Here is a 23,973-nt window from a genome sequence, read left to right on the forward strand (position 1 = left end):
GTATTCACGTCAAGAAGCAACAGTTAGAACCAGACATGAAACAACATACTGGTTGCAAATTTGGAAAGGAGTAAGTCAAGGCTGTATATTGTCACCCTGTTTATTTAACTTATATGCAGAATACATCATGCAAAATGTCTGGCTGGATGAAGCACAGGCTGGAATCAAGATTTCTGGGAGAAATATCAGTAACCTCTGATACACAGATGACACCACCTTATGGCAGGAAGCGAAGAAGAACTAAAGAGCCTCTTGATGAAAGTGAAAGAGGAGAGTGAAAAAGTTGGCTTAATACTCAAAATTGAAAAAAAAATGATCATGGCATCCAGTCCCATCACTTCATGGCAAATAGATGGGGAAACAATGGAAACAGCGACAATTTTTGGGGTCTCCAAAATCACTGCAGATGGTGACTGCAGCCATGAAATTAAAAGATGCTTGCTCCTTGAAAGAAAAATTATGAACAATCTAGACAGCGTATTAAAAAGCAGAGACATTACTTTTCCAACAAAGGTCTGTCTCATCAAAGCTATGGTTTTTCCAGTAGTCACGTATGAGTGTGAGAGTTGGACCATAAACAATGCTGAACGTTGAAGAATTGATGCTTATGAACTTTGGTGTTGGAGAAGACTCCTGAGAGTCCCTTGGACTGCAAGGAGATCCACCCAGTCCATCCTAAAGGAGATCATTGTAAGGACTGATGCTGGAGCTGAAACTCCAATACTTTGACCACCTGATGCGAGGAACTGACACATTGAAAAAAAACCTTGATACTGGGAAAGATTGTAGGCAGGAGGAGAAGGGGATGACAAAGGATGAGATGGTTGGATGACATCACTGACTCGATGGACATGAGTTTGAGCAAGCTCCAGGCGTAGGTGATTTACAGGGAAGCCTGGTGTGCTGCAATCCATGAGGTTTCAAAGAGTTAGACATGACTGAGCAACTGAACTGAACAACAACAATAAGAGAAGATATATACTGTGCATCTGGAGAGTTGCTGTTTTACCCTTAAGCTGAGTTAAGTCCTTAAAATCGGATGTGCCTCATATGATCCTGATCCTAATGTCTATTCCCTCATGGAGAATACATTCTTCTGAAGAAGACACTGAATAAGAAGCAAATGTTTTCAAAATGAAGGTTAGGATAAGACTTGGGAAGAAATTAACAGCATGCTAAAGTAGTGAACAGCAGGGAAGCCTTGTCAGGGTAGACGGTGCTGAGAAGGAAGAATGTGAACTGAAACTTGAGGGATTGATCTCATAAAGGATAGGGAGCCACTTGCCTAAAGTTCCTGAGTTGAAAATGCAGTTTGCTTATTTAAGAACTGAAAAACACCCAGTGGCTGGAGAGGAGTGGACAAGAGCTAGAATTATCAGATGGGAGGGCGGAAAGGCCACTGTGGCCTGACTGTGTGCACTTTTGAGGACCAAGATCAAGAGTTTGGATTGGACATGCCTTCTTTGGTCAGGCCCCAAAATGTTTCTTAAGATGGCAATTCATTTCAACAAGTACTTCATAAAAATATACTTTATGTTCAAGTGCTTGGTCCTCATTGATAAGCTTTAAGTGGTCCCTACTTTCAAAGAACCCAGACTCTAGGGAGACAAATTTATAAACAGATAGTTAACATACAGCGTGATACATATAAATGGCACAGTAATCAATAGTAATGATTCCCAGAAGGGTAATATTCAGTGGTTGATGAAGTGAAGTGTGGCCTCTTTGGGGAGAACATTTCATAATCTCTTGCAGGATTCCATCCTGGGCTTTCATGTCCTTGTGGTAGCATTCCTTAACACTTCCTTTCATGCAATTGTTTTCCTTCTTATTTTGCTATGCATTAGAGTTTTAATCTAAGGTAGCTTGGATCATAAGGGCTTTGTCTTTCTCTCTTGGAAAGGTAGAGAACCTGCTGATCACTAGTTGGGGAGCCAGAGACATCAAAAGAGGTTAAGTGACTCATTAAGTGTCCAAATGAGTCATTGGACACTAAGTGGTAGGGTCCAGGTTAAAGTCCACAGAGCAGAGACAAGGTTTTCAGAGAAAAAAAAGAATAAATAAAGGCTAATTTAGCTGTTTTCATGATGGGTTAAAAGTCAGTAATTCCTTAGTCAAAACGGTTGACCTCTTGTCCCTCAGCTAAATTCATCTCTGCACAGCAGGCCGTCAGTGATATAGGCTGTTGTTATTCTCATAGTAACAGTCACTCTTTGCATCACATATCAATAGTGTACTCGAAGAGATTTATAAACTGACATGGAAATATCCCATTACATAGTTTTGAATGTATGTAAAGAGTAAGTAGAAAGAGAGCATGAGTTCATTTATATAAAATATACTTAATTTCTATACTTTTGCATGTGTATGTATGTATAAGAAATGGCAGGAAAAATAACCTACACACGTATTCACTCTTTAGAGGATTGCATTTTAGAAGATAATTGTGGATCATTTTCACTTTAATAATATTATTTAAGCTATTTACACATATAATTATAATGAAATACACAATAATAATTAATTTGTATGTGTGTGTGTAACTTATGTAATTTTTTATATATAGTTAATTACTGTAGGCTAAGGGCAAAAAAAATTGGAGAAGGCAATGGCATCCCACTCCAGTACTCTTGCCTGGAAAATCCCATGGATGGAGGAGCCTGGTGGGCTGTAGTTCATGGGGTCGCTAAGAGTCGGACACGACTAAGCAACTTCACTTTCACTTTTCACTTTCCTGCATTGGAGAAGGAAATGGCAACCCGCTCCAGTGTTCTTGCCTGGAGAATCCCAAGGACGGGGGAGCCTGGTGGGCTGCCATCTATGGGATTGCACAGAGACGGACACAACTGAAGTGACTTAGCAGCAGCAAGGGAAAAAATATGGAAAATATTTCAAAGATTCCAGATACCATTATTTTTGATAGCTGTCCATGGTATTATATCAATTTCAGATCCACAAAGACCCACACAGTAAATAGAACTTAGAAAAGAAAAATTAAATTGGTTATTACTTCCTCATTGGTCCTAAAATTTTTTTCACATTGGGGTTAATATTGTGCTGTGGGTTGTTTGGGTTACAATTGGTCTGTTTGTCTCTAGTGAAAAGGATGGGCCAGTTACATGCAGACTAGAGGTTAAGATAAGGTTTTATCAGAACTATAGTTCAGCTTCTTTATTAATCACTACCAGACTGAGGATTAAGCAAAAATAACTGTTCTTAAAATAAAAAATCCCTGAAAGCCACTTAATTTTCTTAAAGGGAATAAGATGTATTTGATATGTAGGGGAAGAAAAATCTTTTCTGTAGCCATCTTGTCTGGGGCTTTGTGACAAAAAGCAGATAAGAGAAAAACATACAGATTGATTTAATATAACTTTTACATGACATGGGGGCCCTCATATAAAAATAAAGGGCCAAAGAATTGGCAACCCTAAATGCTTATATAATGTATTAAGTTAAACAAAAAGAGACAAACATACAGGGCAACTAAAGCAAGGTAAAAGTTACTGTAACAAGGTCTTTTCTTATAGAACTTTCTCTGCCTCCATTCCCTTTCTCTGGTGGTAAAATTGTTTCATTCTTCTTGGTATAAGGAAGGCCTCCTTCACATCAATTTTATTTCTTGCTTTCAGGAAGAAAAGAGGAGGTCAGAAAGCCCTTGTTGTACCTACTATTTTTCAAGTACCGTTAGGTCACAATTATCCTTATTCGAAAGTGGTGTATTTTGGAGTTCCATATTCTGCCACCCTTCAGATCCCAGTGACTAGAGAGCACATATGATTTAAGCTCATTATCTTTAAACAGCAGGCTCACTGGTGAATGGGCACCATCCCAGACACTTCAGGCCAAGCACTCCGTTTCCCCACCAAGGTCACCAATAGATTTAAGGCAATCTATTAATTGCATATTTGCAGCTTTTTCTTTTCTGTAAAGAATATGGATAATTTAAATAAAATTATTATACCTGCTGCCTTTGTCATTGCTCCTATTCTAGTTATAATTTCTCAAGCACCTGCTAGGTTTTGGTCATTGTAAGAGTTGTGTTGTTGTTGAGTCACTAAGTTGTATTGACTCTCTGTGATCCAGTGAACTATAGCCCACCAGGCTCCTATGTCCATTGGATTTCCCAGACAAGAATACTGGAGGGGGTTGTCATGTCTTTCTCCAGGGGATCCTCCTGATCCAGGGATCAAACCCATCTCCTAAAATTGGCAGGCAGACTTTTACCATTGTGCCACCTAGGAAGCCCCCATAAAAGCTGTATTACTTTCTTAATTTTTATGACAACTGTGAAGGTTAAGATAGCATTATCTTTATTATGCAAAATGTGAAAATACCAAGCTATAGAGATTTTAAGTAACTTGTTCAAGTTTATACCTCTCATAAGACAGAACAGCTTAGAGCTCAAGCCAGGTCTTTCTGGACTCTATACCCTTTCTGTAACATCACATTCTCTTCTCTTCTTTTGTGAGGTAGCACCTCATCAATTCATTGTTTAAGGAGATTTATAGAATAATGGGGTGCTTCCCTGGTGTCTCAGATAGTAAAGAATCTGCCTGCAATGTGGGAGAACTGGGTTCGATCCCTAGGTTGGAAAGATCCCCTGAAGAAGGGAATGGCTGTTCACTCCAGTATTCTGGCCTGGAGAATCTCATGGAAAGAGAAGCCTGGCAGACTACAATCCATGGGGTCACAAAGAGTCGGACATGACTGAGCGACTAACACTTTGAATTTTTCGTAGAACTATGGAAGGGCAGAATCCTTCCCCATTCCAGCCAAATGTGCTTAACATGAAATTTGAGCATAAAATGATAATTACATTATGTGTTTTCTTGTTTTTAAGTTATTTGTATTGTTCTTTGTAACAAGAGTTCTGAACTTTGACTAGATCAAGGAAGCTCATACTTTTTATAGCTAAACATATACCAATTTTTCCATTATTAAATTCTACATGACAGTAGATTGGTTTGCCTTATTTTACCTGCATGCGTTTTCAGAAGAGTATTTGCTTCTCCATGTCTTGGCACACTCATCTTGAACTGAGTTCATGTATATCTATTGCATTTGTTACCTAAAAATTTCTTTTTGTATTCTTTGTATACCTGTACCCATAACTGGACTGATGAGTTTAGGGCAGAAATAGTCAAACTTTAGAGTATAAGAATCACCAAAACACTTGTTATAAAAATTCAGATTCATGGAACCACTTCCAGAGATTCTGATGTAGTGAGTATGGGACAGAAACTAGGAAGCTCTGTGTTTTAAAAGCATCATGGGTAATTGGGTAACATGACTTTAAGGGGAAAATGATTGGGTTAAAAGCTGAATTTTCTGGTTCTGAATGTACTAAAACTACAATACAGGTACACATCTTGGAGTGATACTTGCAGGCTGTGAAATGGAAAAAAAAAAAAGACAAAGAAAACTAAACCATGTAAGAACAAGTAGACAGACAAAGTAATTATGAAATCATGAATGGGGATAAGGTACAAGGAAAATAAATATTTTCTCTAGGATTTTCATTGAAGGTTTCTGCTGTATTTCTATTTTTATAGAAAATAATGAAATATAGTAACACTTTGCTATTCTCTAGATTTTGGTTTTGAAGTCACTGGCATTATTTCCATGATATATTTTCATTATTTCCATGAAAAAAATTCATATTCTGAAATCTACATGAAAATATAATGTTGTATAACTGCAAACAGTCAATTTCCTTAAATATTGTTTGCCTTAAGATTGTATCTTGATCTTCAGTGACAAATTATGGATGACCTAATGAGTTATACCAATTTAAAACTTGTACATCTTGATTACCCACAAATGCCTAGGACTTAAATTGTACATACAAGCTGTTTGGAGCTAATAGGCGTGTTATTATGATTCCAACTTAGTCTACATTTTGATTAAAGTAGTAACTTTAATTTCTGTTTGCCCAGATGGGTGTATGTACATATCCAAAGTCAAAGAGTCAAAAGAAGTATCAGATCAGAGAGAAGCTGGCCAACTGTGAAATTACTAGTTGCTGGGCTTTTTCTCTGAGTTTGACCGTGTTTTAAACCAGTGTAGACAACATTTTCTGCAGTATAGAGCAGTACTACCTTGTGGAACTTTATTCTAATCTGCTCCATCTGATTACCATGTCCATCTTCTAGAGTAACAGGAAAATGCTGAATGATTGGAGTGAAAACAGATTGGTGATGTTTTAGGACAGATGACACAGTACCAGTGACTGGTGTTTTTAATGTGTGACTGTCCTGTCGTCCTTCTTTATAAAACTTGCAGAAACACCCTGGGTCGGGCTTTTTCTGAAATACGGTGTTCCCTTCCTGTCCTTCTAATTTCGTTACTGTTTTAAAAATTATTCTTCATAGGCAATTTGATTTTCCTTGGCAGCATGAGTAATGGAATCATTATGTAAGAAAGCCCTCAAATTATTACTTTTCTTTCTACCTTCCTCTTTTTCGTTCTTTCTTCCCTTCTTTCCTTCCTTCCCTCCTCCATTTTCCCTTCCGTTCCTCTGCCCTCCTCCCCTCCCTCTCTAATTTCCTTCTCTCTCTGTCTCTGCCCCCTCCATCCCACTCCCTTGTTCCCTCCACTCCCTTACCCTCTCTTTTGGTTTATCCTTCTCTTTTTTTCTTGCATTTATCAAATATTTATTTTAGTGCTTACCAAGTGACTCCTTGGGTGATTGTAGCAGCCCAATAAAATTGTACTACTCATCTTCTCAGAATCCCCTGACCAAACAACCAGAAGTCCTCAGGGTAGGAGATTCTAGGGCAAGGATGATTTCTGGCAGACTCCCTTTCACTGAGAGCTTCCCCAGCAGAGTTGCTTTCACCCGCAGGGTTTGTTAGAATGCCGGAAAATAGACTCTTAGCCACTGATAGGAATGTGACAGAATGGGTTGGCAGCACTTCTGAATGCCCAGTCATGCCATAAAGTCATGTGAAAGTTGGAGGAAGACCTGTTTCCTTTTCTTGGCATTGCAGTGAAGCCTTGTGCCCTACTATAACTAAAGAATCAAGGCAAGTAATGTATGCTTTCAATTCCATTTGTGCTAAAAGACAAAGCATTTTCATGTAAAGGTACCAAGCTGTGTGAAGGGTTATGCAATTTGTAGAATATTTTCTGCCAGAAACTTACCTCGCCTACTTTTCTTACTGTGTTGATTAAAAGGATTAAGCAATCCTTAGTGCAAATAGGGCTCAGGAATGATTGATCACAGTCTGTTCTTGGCTGTGGAGTACAAACTGTTTATGACATTTTGAGACTTTGTGAAAAACCTTGGGTTAAGAATCTATTTTTCCCCAAAAACACTTATAAAAATAAATCAGGTTCCCCATCTTCTTGGGAGGGAAAACTAGTATAAATAAGATTGATATATAGCTAAGAAGTCGATGATGGTGCTGCATTAAAATGTCAGTTTCAAAGCGTTTGAATATACTTCCTGTGTAAAAGTTACTGAATCAAACTTGTCTGTCTTTTTCAAGAAAACAAATGCCACTTTATTATTTACATATATTTATTTTTTCCTCTTTTACTGTTAAAATTTTTATTGAGAGAGGCTTCACAGCTTCTGTACAATGTAGTTTGGTGGTGATTTGTTGATAGTGGTGGCTGAAACAGACACTGTTGGAATTGATTTACCTGTATTTTCTCATTCAACCCTTAACAGCAATGCTATGAAATAGGAACTAAAATTGTCCTTATTCTGTAGCTGAGCAAGTTCATTTTAGTCGCTCATTCGTGCCTTCCTCTTTGCGACCCCATTGACTGCAGCATGCCAGGCTTCCCGTCCCTTACCAACTCACAGAGCTTGCTCAAACTCAAGCCCATGGAGTCGGTGATGCCATCCAACCATCTCATCCTCTGTCATCCCCTTCTCCTCCTGCCTTCAATCTTTCCCAGCATCAGGGTCTTTTCCAGTGAGTCAGTTCTTCATATTAGGTGGCCAGACTCTTGGAGTTTCAGCTTCAGCATCAGTCATTTCAATAAATATTCAGAACTGATTTCCTTTAGGATTGACTAGCTGGATATCCTTGCAGTCCAAGGGGCTCTCAAGAGTCTTCTCCAACACCACAATCCAAAAGCATCAGTTCTTCAGTGCTCAGCTTTCTTTATAGTCCAACTCTCACATCCATACATTAATACTGGAAAAAGCATAGCTTTGACTAGATGGACCTTTGTTGGCAAAGTAATGTTTCTGCTTTTTAATATACTGTCTAGGTTGTTTATAACTTTTCTTCCAAGGAGCAAGCGTCTTTTAATTTCATGGCAATGGTCACCATCTGCAGTGATTTTGGAGCCCCCCAAAATAAAGCCTGTCACTGTTTCCACTGTTTTCCCATCTATTTGCCATGAAGTGGTGGGACCAGATGCCATGATCTTAGTTTTCTGAATGTTGGGTTTTAAGGCAACTTTTTCACTCTCCTCTGTCACTTTCATCAAGAGGTGCTTTAGTTCCTCTTCGCTTTCTCCCATAAGGTTGGTGTCATCTGTGCATCTGAGGTTACTGATGCAGATTTCTCAGTAGCTGAGCCAACTAAAGCACAAACAAATTAATAATATTGTCAAGGCCATACAGCTAGTAGGTGAAGGGGCAAGTTTCTAAGACCTATGTTCTTAACCACAGCGCAAACCTGCTTCTGCATGAAAAAGCAACTTAAATAAGTGTAAGTTCTCTCTCTTGTGGATACTTTCTCTCTTAGGACAAAATATGATGCATAATTTGGCGTGGCCTTAATCACATCTAAAAAATATAAATACATTGTGAGCCTGCTTCACCATAGAAGGTAAATAAGAATGATGCATTGCCTATATTATTTAAAATACATTGGAACATCCATTTTGAGTCAGAGCTTTCAGTTAACTTGGCTTAATTTTATAGGATTTCAGTGGAACAGGGAGAGATGAAGGACTAGCAGCAAAGCTCAGTGGCTATTCAATGATTTCCCATCAGTTACTCTGTACTCTACCTTTTGTCTTGCTTTAGAAAGTGAAAGTGAAAGGAACTCCTCTACGGAACTGTTTGCGACCCCATGGACTATACAGTCCATGGAATTCTCTGGGCCAGAATCCTGGAGTGGCTAGCCTTTCTCTTCTCCAGGGGATCTTCCCAACCCAGGGATCGAACCCAGGTCTCCTGCATTGCAGGCGGATTCTTTACCAGCTGAGCCACAAGGGAAACCCCAGAACCAGTAAATAAAACCGGATGGCATGTTTCTGAAGCTATATTAATCTTAAGGTTGAATTTGGTGGATGCAATTTAAAAATATCATTTTTTTGTTAGCAAAACACTTCTTTACATTTTTCAAAGTTTCACGATTCTTTTACTTCCAATAAACGATCTTTGGTTGTGAACTACAAGATAACTTAGAATTAAGAACAATTATTTTTCTCCAACAAATACATGAAACAAGTTTTAGAAAGCATTTATGACAATAGCTTTATATTTTATATGCCATGATATTTGTTATGGAATTCATAATTTAAAAAGATTGATATGTTTATATCTGTCTTTTGAAACATTTTAGACTACTAGACTTCCCTTCAGTTCTAATAAAAGTAGAAAAAAGTTCATATTTTCTTAGAATATGCAGTATTCTTTTTTTTTGAAGTCTAATTGACTATCCAGTGGTTTACATGATAGCACTTTTTATAATTTAATATTTTCTCTCTGTAAATGTGTACACAGGCAAACAACAACAACAGCAAACTCCTAGTCATATTATGCATATTTTCCTTCCTCAAGAAAATTTCTGATGCTGGCCATCTAATTAGTCAGATCTTAGGTAGAGAGGTAGGAATGTGCAGAGTCATACCAAGAATTCAATTACCTGTAGTTTTAAACTAGCTTAATGTGTTGTGCCTTTGGAGGATTTATACATTTTTATTGTATAAGCACAAAAAAATGACTACTGGTTTTATTGAAAATATGGGCTTTAAAGAATAATCTGTTTGATGAGAAGGAGATATTGAAATAAATTATATAGAATAGTTTTTCTCTCATCAGGGCTATGAGGAGCAAGAGTCAATTCCTAGGGCTACCTTAACACGTTACTAGAATACAAATGGGGTGGTTTACAACAACAGGAATTTATTGTCTTTACCTCACAGCTTTGGAAAGAAGTTTGAAATGATGGTCCATGCTCTCCAACTCTTCCAAGAAGGGTTCCTTGCTTGTTTTTTCTAGGCCTAATTCCAGTCTCTGCCTGTGTCTTCACGTGGTTGTCTTCTCTCTGTCTGTTTCCACGTGGTGTTCTCCTTCTTGTATATCTCTCACTCCTCTTCTTAGAAAGACACCAGTCATAGTGGATTAAAGGCCCACCCTACTACAGCATCCCTGTGCTTCCCTGGTGGCTCAGACAGTAGACTGTCTGCCTGCAGTGTGGGAGACCTGGGTCAGGAAGGTCCCCTGGAGAAGGAAATGGCCCCCCACTCCAGTACTCTTGCCTGGAAAATGCCATGGACAGAGGAGCCTGGCAGGCTATAGTCCATGGGATTGCGAAGAGTCGGACATGACTGAGCGACTTCTCTTTCTTTCTCACTACTGCAGCATCACCAGATCTTAACCTGATTACATCAGGAAGGACCTGACTGCGTATTAGATCACATATGTAGGTACTGGTGTTCTGAATTGCAACTTATCCTTTTGGGAAGACACAATTTAGCCCATAATACTGAAGATACAGACTTAAAAATTTTTTTTTATATTATTTCCCTTTTGGAATAAGATTAATCCTAGTGCTGCACATTCTTTGCATGAAAACAATTACCCTAGTGATGCTTTCCTGGAAGAAAATATTTCTATGGTCCATTTAATATTTTTTATTTTTTCATGGACATTGAAAATATATTGCAATATTTTGGAATTGTTACATGATTGTGCACTCCTCAGTGACAGGTCTCACATATAACATAGCACTTGGTTGGACTGTTGTTTATTTTTTCTCCTTTCATCAAAGGACTGGTGATTTGAGGTACTTCAACCTTTATATTAGACACTCTATGCCTATAAACTACAAGTGTTAAATATAGTTTAAATAATTTTATTTAAATATGGCATTATGTCAATTTAATTACCCATTTGGTAACACAAACTATGGTTTTAAATAATATAGGGAATATCCACAGGCTTCCCAGATAGCACAATGGTAAAGAGTCCGCCTGCCAATGCAGGAGACACAAGAGACATGGGTTCCATCCCTGGGTTGGGAAGATTCACTGGCCTAGGAAATGGCATCCTACTTCAGTATTCTTGCCTGGAGAATTCCATGGACAGAGGAGCCTGGTGGGCCACAGTCCATGGGATCACAGAGAGCCAGAAGCAACTGAAAGCAAATAAGGAGTAACATTATACATGTATGAGTTTTCTCTTGTATTGAATCCTGCTTATCCCATCAGAAGTCTAATATATAGAAGCACTTTGGAGAATGTGAGGACTTCATGGGACAGCTATTGCTTTATGTCTATTTTAGCTAGTAAGGGTCATTTTAAAATATAAACTTTATATAATATTAAAAAAAACCATTCTGGCAGTCATACTATTCATATTAAGAATCATATTTCATCCCAATTTTATAATGAATCAGAATTATTTTTGATCTGCATTTTGCATGTAGATACTTAAATAGAATACCCACTTATGAATTTATGGTTTGACGACTGTTTCTACCTTTTATTCACTTAAGCCATCATTTTATTTTTAAGAACATGCTTATAAATACACATTAGCAGAATGTGACCTCATCATTTGTAGATAAAGGGAGGTTAAAAAATGAGAGTGTAATTCATATTGACACTCTTTGTATGTTGTGTCAATATGAAATACAGAATTATTTTCTCTGTCCAGTGGGGATTGGAGGAAAGTTCCAGTGATCACATAAGGATAGCTGTAGGCTTCTAGTGTGTAGAGCAATTTTAAGAGAGTATCCTCGGTTCATGTGAGGCAATGTCAGATTCACTGGCCCTATGTTGGATGCTTGGAATACTTTCAGTGGAGTCTATTAATGATATGCCTTACATGCAGCTGACATTTTAAGATCCTTGCTGCTTTTCAAGATGTGTGGGCACTAAAGATGTCTTCTTACTCCTGAGAACTGATTTCATACTCACCAGCAGCTTGTGATGGATTCTCTCCCATGGTGGGAATTGTCCCTGAATATCTGAGGGCAGCAATTGGCTCAGATAAAGAATCTGTCATGAGCTGTCTCCTTAAGAGTAAGATTTGTGCATTAGAACTAAGCAATACTAAGTTTAATTCCTAGTCTTTTTCTCTGATTCTAAACCGTTTGACAAAGTTCTGCCTAGTGTGAACAGACTGATTAGACAACGTATTCATCTCATGACCTTGGCTGTTCCTTTGTATTTCTTAAAAAAGTATCTCACCAGGAACTCAAAGCTCCCTAAGAATTTTGAAGTAACAATTATATTACTGTCTCAGTCAGTGGAGCTACATTTTACTTTGGATGAAATGTAGTATTGGGGGAGAATTTTGATTGATCAAGCTGTACATTGTGTCAGCTGATTTTATCATAATTTTTTTCTTTCATTTTAAAGAATGTGGAGATTGATTTGAAACTAACTAATATAGTTTCAGAAGCTGGCATGAGAGACAGCGTGTTGATGGCTGATAACGAACCGTGTTAGAATTATCAATGTGTTTTCATTGACTTTTGACCTATTAAAACTTAGCTCCTGAGAACCTATTAAGCTACAGAAAGTTAATGCTGATGGGCAGGCACTATTATTTTAGCCATGAATGAGAAATCAGTCCCTTATTGTTTGAAGATGGACAAAAGCTTATGGCCACATGGCTAATGACAATACCTCAATGAGTTTACCTGTATAATCTAAATTGGGGTTTTATTTAAGAGAGCCATATTTTCATTTCTCATGTGATACAGAGATACCTTGAATTTTTCACAAAAACAAATTAACAATAATTTCTCTCAAATAATGAAATGGTATTTTAAAATGAAATGTTGACTACAGTAATTTATTTGATCTCTATTCTTCTACAAACTCATTTCACTCATTCTTCCCAACACATATTTATGGAAGACTATCATGGCTCAGCTGGTAAAAATCTGCCTGCAATGTGGGAGACCTGGGTTCAATCCCTGGGTCGGGAAGATCCTCTGGAGGAGGGAATGGCTACCTACTCCAGTATTCTTGCCTGGAGAATTCCACCAACAGAGGAGCCTGGCAGGGCTACAGTCCATGGAGTTGCAAAGAGTCAGACACTTCTGAAGCCACTAACACTTTCACACACATCAGTGAACTAGAGAGACATTCCTCTGCTCTCATGATGATTTTATTTTGGGGTCAAAGTAAAGTGAAAGTGAAAGTCACTGAGTCGTGTCCGACTCTTTGCAACCCCATGGAGTATGCAGTCTATGGAATTCTCCGGGCCAGAATACTGGAGTGGGTAGACTTTCCCTTCTCCAGGGAATCTTCCCAACCCAGGGATTTCCTGTACTGCAGGCAGATTCTTTACCAGCTGAGCCACAGGGGAAGCCCAAAAATACTGTAGTGGGTAGTATATCCCTTCTCCAGCAGATTTTCCTGACCCAGGAATCGAACTGGGGTCACTTGCATTGATAGATAAGCAAATATATATACAAACAACCTAATAAGAAAAAGCATTAGATCATCACAACTGTTGTAGAGAAGTAAAATCTGCTGTAAGAGATGTTTATCATAACCATTTTAGACACGGCTGTCAGAGAAGTTCTCTCTGAAGAGGAAGCATTTCAGAGAATCATGCAGCTCTCTGGAGTTAGAACATGGTACTCCTGAAGATACTGCTAGTTTCAGGATCCAAAGAGTAGAAGAACCTGATAGAGTAAATAAGACGAAAAAGGCTAATGTGATTGGTTGTAGTAGGAGAGGAGAAACATCAGTTCAATTTAGTCGCTCAGTCATGTCTGACTCTTTGTGACCCCATGGACTGCAGCACACCAGGCCTCCCTGTCTATCATCAGCTCCCAGGGTTTACTCAAACTCATGTCCATTGAGTCAGTGATGCCATCCAACCATCTCATCCTCTGTGGTCCCATTCTCCTCCCACCTTCAATCTTTCCCAGCATCAGGGTCTTTTCCAGTGAGTCAGTTCTTCGCATCAGGTGGCTGAAGTATTTCAGCTTCAGCATCAGTCCTTCCAATGAATATTCAGGACTGATTTCCTTTAGGATGGACTGGTTGGATCTCCTTGCTGCCCAAGGGACTCTTAAGAGGAGAAAAATAGCAGAAGATAAATTCAAAGAGAAATGCATGTTAGGGTGACATTGAGCTGTGTAAGCTACAGTTAGGCATTTGGATTTTTAAAATTCAAAAAGAAGCCATTCAGTTCAGTTCAGTTCAGTCACTCAGTCGTGTCCGACTCTTTGCGACCCCATGAATCGCAGCACGCCAGGCCTCCCTGTCTATCACCAACTCCTGGAGTTTACTCAAACTCAAGTCCATCGAGTTGGTGATGCCATCCAGCCATCTCATCATTTGTCGTCCCCTTCTCCTCCTGCCCCCAATCCCTCCCAGCATCAGAGTCTTTTCCAATGAGTCAACTCTTTGCATGAGGTGGCCAAAATATTGGAGTTTCAGCTTTAGCATCATTCCTTCAAAAGAACACCCAGGACCGATCTCCATCAGAGTGGACTGGTTGGATCTCCTTGCAGTCCAAGGGACTCTCAAGAGTCTTCTGAGTTAAATAATGGAATGATACATATTTTTGAGAGATCATTATGGTTGATGTATTATAAAAAATTTTGTTTCATTTTTGATCAAGCTTTGTAATATTCTAAGATACAGAAATCTCATCTGATTCTTAAAGAAATAGTCATGGCCTTGTGAAGTGAATATGAGTTTTCAAAAGATTAATCTATTATTTATTATCAACTTAACTCCAGAAATAATTTGATAATGTTAGTTCTGTGCAGCAAATATGAATAATAATCAAGAGAATAAAAATCAATATTTTTGTTTATGGTCTCTAAATCTAAGACCAGAACTTTATAGAAAAAATAATTATATGCCTTGAACAAAAACATTCTTTTTTTGTTGACAATTATTTTAGTGGATTTATGCACATAGTCAAGGCTATGGTTTTTCCAGTGGTCATGTATGGATGTGAGAGTTGGACTGTGAAGAAAGCTGAGTGCCAAAGAATTGATGCTTTTGAACTGTGGTGTTGGAGAAGACTCTTGAGAGTCCCTTGGACTGCAAGGAGATCCAACCAGTCCATTCTGAAGGAGATCAGCCCTGGGATTTCTTTGGAAGGAGTGATGCTAAAGCTGAAACTCCAGTACTTTGGCCACCTCATGCGAAGTGTTGACTCATTGGAAAAGACTCTGATGCTGGGAGGGATTGGGGGCAAGAGGAGAAGGGGACGACAGAGGATGAGATGTCTGGATGGCATCACTGACTCGATGGACATGAGTCTGAGTGATCTCCAGGAGATGGTGATGGACAGGGAGGCCTGGTGTGCTGTGATTCATGGGGTCGCAAAGAGTCAGACACAACTGAGCGACTGAACTGAACTGAAAGCCATGTTAACTGAAGTTGATATTGTCTGAGTGTTTTAATTGGATAGTTCCGTCTAATTTTCATTAGGTTCAAGGTTAAAAAAGTAAGATCAAAATGGCAATAAAAAGTATTTATAATCTGTGTATTCCACTTTGTGGGATAATGCAGTGAATGCCATTAAATAATCTGTTTCTTTCCTGATTGGTCTTCTAACAGTAGATCTAGTGGGTTTTTTTTTTATCATGTGGGTATGCCATATTTCCAGCAATTAAAGCTAATTAATACAGTGGAAAGAACACTGGTTTGAGATTTAGAGTTCTCTATCTGCCTGTTTAACTAGAGAGTTTGGCAAATTGCAAAATGTGTGTGGATTCAGTTTTCTAATCTACAAAATGAGAGGATTAGAGGAGGCAGTTAGATCCAAAATTCTGGGCCAAGGACAAATGTCAGGCTGGCCATATCAGAATTATTTAGAAATGTTTTAAATACCACTAATCTCCAGGTGCTGGACTGAGAACTAATTATTTATTTACTCCAGTCTTATACTCACAGAAGGCATTCACACAAAGAAACCCAGGTGATTCTGATGTTTCAGGACAGTTGGAACACCTGACTCCTAAAAGTTCCTCCTTAGTAAAAGAAAAAAAACAATTAAATTTTGTATATCTTTAAGCTGTTTCCAAGAATCTTTACCCCATAAATTAGGCCACATTCATGGTGATCAGGTTCTTAGGTCTTCTGCTTTGGAAGTAAGTTTGTACTCTTAGAGTTTAGCATTATCCTGTGCAGATATCACAAAACAACATATTTCCTGCTTCCATTTGGTAATGGCTTTAAAAGATCTATTGATGTGCTTTAGCCTAGCAGTTTTTGTCTAGGAATTGGTCTTAAATTGTATTCAAACATTTATGGATAAGGATATTCTTTGCAGCATATTTTGTCATAATGAATTTAAAGTATCACAAATACCAAAAACAAGAAGTTGGTTAAAAGAATTTTAGTATAACAATACAGTATTGTATTTTGCAGAGATTAAAAAGTGTATCCTGGAACTATACTTACTTCACTGACATGGAGCGTGTGTGTGTGCTCAGTTGCTCAGTTGTGTCCGACTCTTTGTGTTCCCATGGACTGTAGCCCACCAGATCCTCTGTCCGTATAATTTTCCAGGCAAGAATACTGGAGTGGGTTGCTGTTTCCTCTTCCAGCACATCTTCCCAGCCCAGGGGTCAAACCCGTGTCTCTTGCCTCTCTTACATTGGCAGGTGGATTCTTTACCACTGTGTAACATGGGAGGCCCATTGACATGAAAGATATTCACTAAATATTATTTCGTAAAAGAAGCAAATTACCAAATGGTATTATTCTATGTTTGTATACAAACAGACCAAAATAAAATCTCCTGTGCAAGGGGAAAAACAAAGCCTCTAATGCAAAATACCCCAATATTGAAATGTTCTCTCTGTTTCCAAAGAGATGAAATTATGAAAGATTATTTTGTGTTTTGCTTGGTTTAGACTGACATGTTTTTCTTCCAAACGTATGTTGCTAGTATTATTTTAAAAATCTCCCATAACAATGTATAAGATGGTGTAGGGAGACTAATGGCATGAAGGTGTTTTTCTTAATTTTTAACCTAAAAATCTAAAGAACTATTTTGAGACACTATGTAACTGATGTCAGAGCTTCAAAATATAGGGGATCATTTGGTGAGGGAAAACTGTAAGTGGTAAAGCTCATAGGCAGAAATTCATGTATGTGTACACCTCCTCATTTTTCTACTGTTGACTTGAAAATAAACATACTTAATAGTTTGGATATGATTAAGCCATGCATCACTACATAGCAAAGATTTTTCATTTCTGGACATCTTTTGTCAATAATTATTTATTTAGCACCAGTTTCATGGTGTGACTTTAATGGAATTATACTTGAATAGCTCAAAATTAAATGCTTAATTATGGTCAGCTTCAGTTACAGTTATTAATTGATCCAAGCTTATTAACATGATACCTGAAGGGAACCAGTTACATAAAAATTGTAGGAGTTGGTACTTTGGGTATTATACTTGTGTGAGCTAACAATCTAGATGAATGTTCTTTTATTAGTTTGATTAAGCTTTACAGCTTTTGGATTCATATTGGAAACCCAAGGTCTAGACTTAACCTTTCATTATTTTGAAATTAGATTTATTTGGTCCATTTGGGGTACATTGTCAGCTTCTGATTATCCATGCCAAAGACAGCTTTGAATTTTATGAAAGTCATTTTGAAGTTAACATATACATTCTTCCCAGATTCCAAGAAATTTATAATGGATTTCTAAGAGTATGGAAATTTCGGTTTTAAATTGATGATTTGTAGAGTCCAATCATCATGTATGAATGTATTAAATCCCCTCGTTCACTACGCTTTTCTAGGGGTGTGTGTTAGTCTCTCAGTCATGTCTGACTCTGCGACCTCATGGACTGTAGCCTGCTCCTCTGTTCCTGGAATTCTCCAGGCAAGAATACTGGAGTAGGTTGTGATTCCCTTCTCCAGGGTATCTTCCCAACCTTGGTATCAAACCCAGGTCTCCTTTATTGCGGGTAGATTTTTTTTTTTTTTTTTTTTTACTGTCTGAGCCACCTGGGAAACCCTAATGGAAAGTTTAAAGTTTAGTCACTCAGTCGTGTCTGACTCTTTGCGATCCCATGGACTGTAGCCTACCAGGCTCCTCCATCCATGGGATTTTCCAGGGAAGATTACTGGAGTGGGGTGCCATTGCCTTCTCCAGAGTATCTTCTCGACCCAGGGATTGGACCCGGGTCTTCCACATTGTAGGCAGACACTTTGCCATCTGAGCCACCAGGGAGTCCAACCCTAACGGAGTGGACATTTAAAAGCAAGTTCTTTAAATAAGACCATCATGATCTAGTCCTTACCTTGGCCATCTTCCCCTCACCCTGCTCTTTTAATATGCTAAGCTCCTTCTCACACTTAAGTATTGCACAATTTCTCTTCTGCCTGGATTTCTCCATATCACCAGTCTTTGATTTTCTAATTCTTACTTATCTTTCAGAATTAACTGAAATTCTTCCTTACAGAAGTTCTCTCAGTTATCATATCCCCTATTGTTTCTGTTATATTTTCCTGCAACTGTAATAATATATTTTTTTGTGTTTGAATAATATTGGAACTCCCAAGTATTATAATTTTTATGTAATACTATACACTTAGAATCTAACACGACACATGGCACATTAAAAGTGTCTTTTTTGATGGACATCTAGGTTGCTTCCATGTCCTGGCTATTATAAACAGTGCTGTGATGAACATTGGGGTACACGTGTCTCTTTCAATTCTGGTTTCCTCAGTGTGTATGCCCAGCAGTGGGATTGCTGGATCATAATGCAGTTCTATTTCCAGTTTTTTAAGGAATCTTCACACTGTTCTCCATAGTGGCTGTACTAGTTTGCATTCCCACCAACAGTGTAAGAGGGTTCCCTTTTCTCCACATCCTCTCCAGCATTTATTACTTGTAGACTTTTGGATCGCAGCCATTCTGACTGGTGTGAAATGGTACCTCATAGTGGTTTTGATTTGCATTTCTCTGATAATGAGTGATGTTGAGCATCTTTTCATGTGTTTGTTAGCCGTCTGTATGTCTTCTTTGGAGAAATGTCTATTTAGTTCTTTGGCCCATCTTTTGATTGGGTCATTTATTTTTCTGGAGTTGAGCTGTAGGAGTTGCTTGTATATTTTTGAGATTAGTTGTTTGTCAGTTGCTTCATTTGCTATTATTTTCTCCCATTCTGAAGGCTGTCTTTTCACCTTGCTAATAGTTTCCTTTGATGTGCAGAAGCTTTTAAGGTTAATTAGGTCCCATTTGTTTATTTTTGCTTTTATTTCCAATATTCTGGGAGGTGGGTCATAGAGGATCCTGCTGTGATGTATGTCAGAGAGTGTTTTGCCTATGTTCTCCTCTAGGAGTTTTATAGTTTCTGGTCTTACGTTTGGATCTTTAATCCATTTTGAGATGAATGGATAAGAAAGCTATGGTACATATACACAATGGAGTATTACTCAGCCATTAAAAAGAATACATTTGAAGCAGTTCTAATGAGGTGGATGAAACTGGAGCCTATTATACAGAGTGAAGTAAGCCAGAAAGAAAAACACCAATACAGTATACTAATGCATATATATGGAATTTAGAAAGATGGTAACAATAACCCTGTGTACGAGAGAGCAAAAGAGACACTGATGTATAGAACAGTCTTATGGACTCTGTGGGAGAGGGAGAGGGTGGGAAGATTTGGGAGAATGGCATTGAAACATGTAAAATATCATGTATGAAACGAGTTGCCAGTCCAGGTTCAATGCATGATACTGGATGCTTGGGGCTAGTGCACTGGGACGACCCAGAGGGATGGTGTGGGGAGGGAGGAGGGAGGGTACAGGATGGGGAACACATGTATATCTGTGGCAGATTCATTTTGATATTTGGCAAAACTAATACAATTTTGTAAAGTTTAAAAATAAAAAAAAAATTTAAAAAAAAGTGTCTTTTTTGCCTCCTTTGTACATCAATGGCGGATTCATGTCAATGTATGGCAAACCAATACAATATTGTAGAGTGAAAAATAAATAAATAAATAAAACTGATAAAAAGAAAAAAAAATAAAGTTAACGTAGAAAAATGGGAAAAAAAATAAAATGGGTAGTGGGCAAAGACCTAAAAAAAGTGTTTTTTTATAAGTTCATTTTTTTTTTACTTTTGAAATGTTGAGTGTTTAAATGTACATAAGTGAATCACCTTCTCATCTTTCGAATATCTTTAGCAATTTGTTTCATCAATTTGTTTTTGCACACAGTGGCCATTATTACTCATTTTCATTTACTTAAAACTTCTCTCTTCTCTCACTCCGCATTTTGTTAAGTGATTATAACCAAACTTTCTACTCTATTATATAAGTAAAAATTTTGAGGGGACCGTATGTATGTGTGTGTGTATATATATATATCATGTTGGGTGCCTTCCTTCATGGGTAATATATTTGGGTGAGAAACTGAAGATTTTGAATTGTGATACTTAAGGATGTCATTTAGCTTCTGTGAGCATTGGTTAGCAGATTTATAAAATGATTAAACTTGCCCTCACTAAATCACAGTTGTAAATTAGATGTAGCAATCAAAATGTTTTATGTGTTAAAGACTTTCACAAATTTTAACATCATATTAAAAGTCCCAACTATGTAGGAAATTTTTAAATGTCTTATACTAACTTGAAAAATATTTTTGATATAAAAAGAAAGAGTTGTAAATTTCAATTACTTTATGTAAAAATCATTTAGTAATATAGGAACAATAGCATATCCAATCAGAATTATAGATGACAATAGAGAATGTTCAGAACATGGCTTCAAAAAACTTGCTTGCATTTCTTCACAAACTGGAAACTTCTTCCCATATGAAAAAGTTACTACATTCATGCCTCAGCTTAAAATATGGATATGCTTTCTCCTAGAAATTTTGCTGTAAAAGTGTGCCACTATTTAAATGAAATTACACCTTTTAACGCAATGCTATTTACATATTACAACATGCTCATTTATAGTTATCATTTCCCCATAAATCTAAAATATTAAGATATTATAGTCTCTACTATTTCAATTCAGTTTAATTCTTTATAGAAATTATAAGTGATTCTTAAAAATAATGAAGGCATGGATCTGTCAAAATGATTAAATGGACAGTTTTTCTAATGTTCTAGTTGAACCGTGAAATCTACCAATGTATACTTAAAATCATGTAAGTTCTGAATACTCTTTCGTAACCAATGTCACCTGACTAACGAAGAGAGATTAGTATCTCTTTTATCATGTAGACATTAATGAACTTTCAGTCTTACACAGCAGAGTTACCCATTCATCTTTTGGAAAAAGATTAATTATTGTTTAACTTGCATCCTAAGTATTATGATGTTGTATAATAGGAGAAATCACATATTTTCTATTACAAAAAAATAAGGGAAGGAAATTCATAAAAAGTATAATCCAAATGAAAGAGTCAAAAGCAGCATTTTTAGCTACTTTTTTAGTGACTTTTATGTATGTGATGATAAACTTTCCGATGTACCTCAGATTTTACATGTTCTAAACATTTTTAGCAAGAAAAAATGTCAGTTGGGTGAACACTGCAGATGTAAACATCCCTGGGGCACAGCTTTGTCTGCCCATGGCTTTAGTGGTTCATACATCTGGGAGCATTGGGTCTTGACTCATCTCCTCTGCCAGTGTGGAGATGCTCTCAGGTGCGCTGCAGTGCAGCACCGCAGGGCTCTAAAAGTGAATATCACATCACTCAGGTTAGTTTCATGGCTGTCCCTGGTGGTTCACACTGTAAGGAATCTGCCTGCAGTGCAGGAGACACAGGTTCGATTCCTGGGTCAGGAAGATCCCTTGGAGGAGGAAATGGCAACCCACTCCAGTATTCTTGCCTGGAGAATCCCATGGCCAGAGGAGCTTGTCGGGCTACAATCTATGAGGTCATAAAGAGTCAAACGCACCTGAAGTGAATCAGCCCACAGAAAGTGTTTACCCTTTTAAAGTGAGTTTAAGGGTTATATTTGATTGTCTTTAATTAAATATAACAGAAATACATATTCAACCAATTTGAGCTGAAAAGGATTTTTGTTACAAAGCTTACAGAGTATGTCACTGATCCAAGTAGGATGAGCCAACAAGGGAATTCAGACCCCGAATCTTTTTTGTCTTTCATACCTCCTCCCATGCCTGTCTGTCTCTTCTCCTAGACTAGCCTTCTCATCAACCTTTTATAATTCATACTATAGAATGCCTCCTAAATTAAAAGGAGTCACATTCCAGTTTAGATCAAGTGTCCATTTATGCACCAATATATTTGGACATGTTAAAATGTGGCCACTTGGACAAGAATTATAGAATAGGAGTTCCCCAAATAAAAGGAGTCTTGTGATGAAAGACAATAGTTGTCCAACAAATGAACAATAGATGTTTTAAAGATGGATATTCCACTGGACTATTAATATGCTATCTTATTTTACCCTAACCCAAGTGAAGTGAAGTGAAAGTCACTCAGTCATGTCCGACTCCTTGCTACCCCATGGATTATACAGTGCATGGAATTCTCCAGGCCAGAATACTGGAGTGGAGGGAATCTTCCCAACCCAGGGATCGAACCCAGGTCTCCCACCAGGGAAGAGCCACCAGGGAAGCCCAAGAATGCTGGAGTATGTAGCCTATCTCTTCTCCAGCGGATCTTCCTGACCCAGGAATGGAACCAGGGTTCCATTGTGGGTGGATTCTTTACCAGCTGAGCTACCAGGGAAGCCCTCCTATCCCCAAACCCTATGTAGAAAAGATAAATTATATTGATTGAATATATAGATCCTAGCCAAAAACTGTTACAGAAATTTTTGTCAATGTGAAGAACTAAATATAAAGAACAGTACTGTGCAGAAGACCCAAGTTCAAACCCTGGGTCAGGAATATACCCTGGAGAAGGAAATGACAACACCCACTCCAGTATTCTTGCCTGGAAAATCCCATGGATAGAGGAGCCTGGCAGACTACAGTCCCTGGGGTCGCAAGAGTTGGACAACTTTAAGAACTAAATCACTTCTATATATATACTTTTGGTACATCATAGATTTTCTAAGTGGCAAGTACTGGTAATAAGGAGATGAGAGACTTTTTTAGAAGGTTTTCAAAAAATTGTAACATTTTTCAATATAAAGGAATATAAGAATGAATTACTTCACAAAGTAGAGTCTGTTTTTTCCTTCAGATTATCTTTATCAGTCCATTGTCCTTAATATTTCTTTAGATCATTGGAAACAACTGTTGTTCAAAACTTTATATATATATGCATTTATAAATGCAACTTTTTTAAAGCATTTTCTGCCCACTTGAATTTTTTTTCTGTATTTTAAGCTGATGCTGAGACAGCATGGTGATATGTCCGTGTGTTCCATGTGACGTGCACATTTGTTCAATGGGAAAATGTGGTCTACTCGTAATTTCATTTTCATTTCCTAAATAAGACCCATTAAAAAGCAGACATCTGGTGTAGAAAGCACTTAAAGCTGCAGCTTCCAAGGAGTACTTGCCTTCCTCTTTAAATATGTATGAACTGTTGTTGGGGTAATCCACTTCACCCTGTCAAAATAGAATCAAATAGAATGTATGTGTGACCTCTTCGCCTTCTACCCTGGGAAAATGATTTTCGAGATCATTGAGGTGTACAATATACAGAAGCCTTCACTTTCTGTTTTCTTCACAGTCATGACTCTTGCCTTTACTCAGCTGAATGTTTAGGTGAAACTTCTTTATTAGTGGCTGTGGTGGCTTACTATAGGATAGCTTACTAAGGATAGCTCAATGGGCTTTCAATAGTTCAGCTATAAAAAAATGAATTTTTAAGCTTT

The 23,973-nt window shown here is 37.8% G+C and overlaps 1 protein-coding gene and 1 long non-coding RNA gene across 18 annotated transcripts in view; one reads left to right on the forward strand and one right to left on the reverse strand.

The window, feature by feature from the left end:
* The window catches only part of LOC139183205 (uncharacterized), a 33,852-nt gene extending 26,752 nt beyond the window's left edge, over positions 1 to 7,100 (reverse strand). Inside the window, exon 1 of the long non-coding RNA XR_011566759.1 lies at positions 6,673 to 7,100. This is a non-coding gene — a long non-coding RNA (uncharacterized lncRNA). The remainder of the gene's footprint in view (positions 1 to 6,672) is intronic.
* The window catches only part of ROBO2 (roundabout guidance receptor 2), a 1,473,778-nt gene that overhangs the window by 990,470 nt on the left and 459,335 nt on the right, over positions 1 to 23,973 (forward strand). The window lies entirely within an intron of this gene.

Source organism: Bos indicus, chromosome 1 (assembly GCF_029378745.1).
Source record: "Bos indicus isolate NIAB-ARS_2022 breed Sahiwal x Tharparkar chromosome 1, NIAB-ARS_B.indTharparkar_mat_pri_1.0, whole genome shotgun sequence".
In the NCBI taxonomy this organism is placed as follows: domain Eukaryota; kingdom Metazoa; phylum Chordata; class Mammalia; order Artiodactyla; family Bovidae; genus Bos; species Bos indicus.